Below are 4,461 nucleotides of genomic sequence, written 5' to 3'. Positions count from 1 at the left end.
ACAATGGATTCATTCATTCAGAGTATGCTTACAGGCATTTATTAAGAGAAGAGAAACTTCACTCACACCTTTGCTTTAGTTACAACTGTAGAACAAAAACAGTGTAATAGCCATTTACTATAATAAATGCTGATTGGCAAATTTTCTCAAAGCAAAGTGTACAGTTTTTAAAATTATTTTCTGTTTGTCCTGATTGTTTGCTGAAATGTAATTTTGTCTGTTGAATTTCACATTTAAAAAATGAATTTGTATTTTGTATAATTTTTTCCATTTCAGTTTACGTGTAATTTATTCTTATCTTAATTTAGTTAAATATCAGTGATTGACGGATTAAGGAAGAAAAAACGGGTCCTTCATCTTGGACTAAGTAGCACTGGTGTAAATACCTAAAGTGTGCTCCTAGACAGCATACTGCATTTTATTCAAATTCGCCTGATAGTGGGCCTTAGGCAATTATTTATTAAATAAATGAATGAATTTTCAATCTTGAACGCTAGGTCCACACTGTTAATCAGATGTCTATTACAGTCTCTCAATGATTACAGTTGCTGACACTTTTGAAGTTATTAAATGCCTTCACCTATGCTAGGCGCTTTTCCTTCCACCACTTTCACGCACGTTCTCCTTTCTCCCCGGGGAGAGGGCGTGCCCAGCACCACGACCCGCCTTATCTGTGCATTCGTTGGTGGATCCCGAGGCCTGTTACTGCCGAGTCCCGCCCAAACCACGCCCTCACGCATTCCGCAGGACCAGGAGAAGGCGTGGTCATTGTGGCGCTGGACCTTCGAGACCGTCTCCTCTCGTAAGAATCAGGACGCGCTCGAAGGCCAGCGCTGTGAGGGTGGGAGTGCATTCCGCGGTCCCGCGCGGTGCGAGAGGCCCGCGACCGCTGCTGGCGCACGCCGCGCCCCGCTGCCCCGGCACGCGGCCTCCGCGCGAGTTCGCGCACGCACGCGCGCGCGCACCTGCCCAAGCCTCGGCCTGGGCGGCGGGGACCCGCCTGGGGGAGGCTGGGCCGCTGAGGTACGAGGGGAGGAGCCCGAGCTGTGGCGCTGTTGTCGCTGCTGTCGCCGCCACTGCCGCCGCCCCCGAGAGGAGCATGTCTGCAACTCGAGCCAAGAAAGTGAAGATGGCCACCAAATCGTGCCCCGGGTGCGACCAACAGGTGGGCGCTGAGGGCCGGCCGGGCGGGTGCGCGGGCGGGCGGCCTTTGCTGGCGACCGTTGGCTGTGGAGAGGCCGCCTCGCCGGGTCCGGGAGGCCGAGCGGGCGGGCCGGCCCTTGGGCTCGGGGGCTACAGTGGGAGCCCGGACCGGGCCGGGTTGAGCCGAGGGGGTGCCAGGGAGGCGCTCAGGCTCGCAGTCCGGCCGGCGACAGCCGGGCGACTGTGTGCGCGGTAGAGAGGCGTGGGTTTCTCTGGAGCCGACGAGGCGCCCTGTCCGGACCCTCCCCGGGTCGCCTGGCCGGCTCCGGGTGACAGCGGCGGGAACGCGGGGACAGCGGCCCAAGTGGACGAGCACGGCCCTTTCAGTCCCCTTCTGCCCCGACGAGAATGCCCGATGTGCCCGGCTCCAGGCTCCTGGGTTCTGGCTCCGAAAGCCGCTCCTGCCACGCAGAGTTGCTTTGTTCCTGTCAGATGTATATGGTGACAAAAAGAGCCGCAGCCATAATGACATTTTCCGTTTAGATTTCAGTAATTTGGTGATCTTAATGTTCTTCTTAATACTTTTCATAACCCAAATAATCATTTGTTAATTTGTTTTAAATTTTTAGTAGAACACCATTAACTACCAAGTTATGTTAAAGCCCTGTTTCTTAAAATAGTATGTGTCTAAATTTTTTAAAAATGAATTTGCCATTCTTACCTGTATGTGGTTTCTTGAATTTTTAATACCTGCTTTATAAACCAAGTTCACAACGTCATGCAATGGCTTTGTGACCACCAGTGCTCTAGTGCAGGTAGCCACTCAGGCTTATCCCAGGCCCCTGGGCCCAGATATAAAAACTCCGTGTAATCAGAATAGCATCAGAATTGTGGTCAGAATTGTGGTCAGTCCTTAGCATACTAAGGACTATCTCTGCCTTTCCATACATCTCAGATATGGAAGCAAACAAACAAACAAAAACAAAAAAAAACCCCACAAAACCCCCCAAAACCCTTCTAGTGGTTGCAAGACTTACCATGGCTTAGAAATTTCATGTTTCTTAGCCCATGAGCAAGAACTTTGCTTCCAAGATTTTGCAGGGAATGGTGTGATTATATTGTACTTAGGGAGGCCTAAAACTGTAGCTTCTCCAGTCCAGATGCCTTATTAAGGGGCCATTTTTACCATAGCAATATTGCCTAATGACACTACTCGATTAGGCTGACCAGGATCAAGAGTGCTAGACTTACCCCAATTTTTTTTTTTTCTTTCCTCAGGAAGGACTTCTGTGAGCACTTTACTAATATGTCATAATCCTATGAAGTTTTTTTTTCTCTTGTTCTATAAAGTTTGGCTATTCTTAACTAGAAAAAGTAGAAATTCATTTAAAACTGCAATTAAAACTGTTGGTAAGACATCTTTTATGCCAAAATGAAGTGTCTATCTTTTTTTTTTTTTTTAACGTTTATTTATTATTTTTGGGACAGGGAGAGACAGAGCATGAACGGGGGAGGGGCAGAGAGAGGGAGACACAGAATCGGAAACAGGCTCCAGGCTCCGTGCCATCAGCCCAGAGCCCGACGCGGGGCTCGAACTCACAGACCCCGAGATCGTGACCTGGCTGAAGTCGGACGCTTAACCGACTGCGCCACCCAGGCGCCCCGAAGTGTCTATCTTTTCAAAATAGTTACCTCTCTTTTTACCTGCCTCTATTGCCTCCCTTGGCAATAGAAATTTACCGCCTCCTCTAAAAATTTCTCTCAGCAGTTTGTTGTAGTTTTCATTGTACAGGTTTTGCACATATTTTGTGAATTTATCCTTATGAATTCAACTTTTTGGGTGCTATTTTGAGTGGAATTGTTTGAAAATTTTTGTTTTATGTTTATTATTCACATATAGAAATACAATTGATTTTTTTTCATTGTGGTAAAAAAGATTAAATTCACCCTTTAAACCATGTTAAAGGGTCTACTTTAGTAGTATTAATACATTTACAGTGTTGTGCAATCATCACCATTATCTAATTCCAGAACATTTTTATCACTCTGAAGTGAGACCTTGTTTCCATTAAGCAGTCACTCCCTATTCCACCCTGCTTGCAGCCCCTAGCAACCACTAATTTGCTCTCTGTATCTATGGATTTGCTTCTTCTTGATATTTCTTATATAGATGAAATTGTATAATATATGCCCTTTGATATCTGATTCCGTTAATTAGGCATTTAGTTTGTCTGTATTCTAGCATATATCTGTACTTCGTTTCTTTTTATGGCCAAATAATATTCCATTGTATGGATATATCACATATTGTTATTTATTATTGATGGGCATTTCACTTGTTTCTACCTTATAGCTATTGTGAATAGGCTTCTGTGAACATTCACATACAAGTTTTTGTTTTAATATCTGTTTTTATTTCTTTTATTATATTCACAGGAGTGAAATTGCATGGTTATGTGGTGATTCTGTGTTTAACTTATTTAACTGCTTACCTGTTTTCCATAGCCATTGCTCTATTTTACATTCCTACCAACACTGTACATGGGTTCTAATTTTTCCACACCCTCAGCAACAGTGGTATTTTTGTTTTTAAAAAATTATTACAAAGAATGACACTGTATAATTTTAAAGGGAACAATTCAACAAGAAAACACAACAGTTGTAAATTTTTATACACCCAACATAGAAACACTCAAATACTTAAAAGCAGTTAATAACAAACATAAAAGAACTAATTGATAGTAATACACTAATAGTAAGGGACTTCAGTCCCCACTTACATCAGTGGATAGATCATCCAAACAGAAAATCAGAAGGAAACAGTGGCTTTGAATGACACATTGGACCAGATGGATTTAACATTCAGAACATTCCATCCTACAACAACAGGACACATATTCTTTTCTTTCTCTTTCTTTCTTTCTTTTCTTTCTTTCTTTCTTTCTTTCTTTCTTTCTTTCTTTCTTTCAAATTTTTAATGTTTGTTTATTTTTGAGAGACAGAGTGCAAAAGGGGGAGGGGCAGAGAGAGACAGAATCTGAAGCAGGCTCCAGGTTCCAAGCTGTCAACACAGAGCCTGATGTGGGGCTCAAACTCATGAACTGTGAGATCATGACCTGGGCTAAAGTCAGATGCTTGCCCAACTGAGCCAGGTGCCCTGCCTGGATACATGTTCTTTTAAAGTGCACGTGGAATATTCTTCAGAACAGAACACCTATTAGGCCAAAAAACTGATCTCAAATTCAAAAATATCACATGTATCTTTCTTTCTTTCTTTCTTTCTTTCTTTCTTTCTTTCTTTCTTTCTTTCTTTCTTTC

At 43.7% G+C, this 4,461-nt stretch overlaps 1 protein-coding gene across 4 annotated transcripts in view; it reads left to right on the top strand.

The window, feature by feature from the left end:
* Window positions 1-452: 452 nt before the first annotated feature.
* CUNH16orf87 (chromosome unknown C16orf87 homolog) overlaps window positions 453-4,461 on the top strand; it is a 90,302-nt gene continuing 86,293 nt past the window's right edge. For 2 of the 4 annotated variants that reach the window (XR_005797651.1, XR_005797652.1), the window contains exon 1: window positions 458-1,165. The gene's annotated coding sequence lies outside the window, so the exon portion shown is untranslated. Of the gene's footprint in view, window positions 1,166-4,461 lie in introns of all 4 variants that reach the window. The other 2 variants (XR_005797649.1, XR_005797650.1) reach the window with 2 other exon arrangements.

The sequence above is a fragment of the Herpailurus yagouaroundi genome, unplaced genomic scaffold (genome assembly GCF_014898765.1).
Source record: "Herpailurus yagouaroundi ecotype Mexico unplaced genomic scaffold, PumYag 190, whole genome shotgun sequence".
In the NCBI taxonomy this organism is placed as follows: domain Eukaryota; kingdom Metazoa; phylum Chordata; class Mammalia; order Carnivora; family Felidae; genus Herpailurus; species Herpailurus yagouaroundi.
This window is presented reverse-complemented; position numbering and strand designations above follow the sequence as displayed.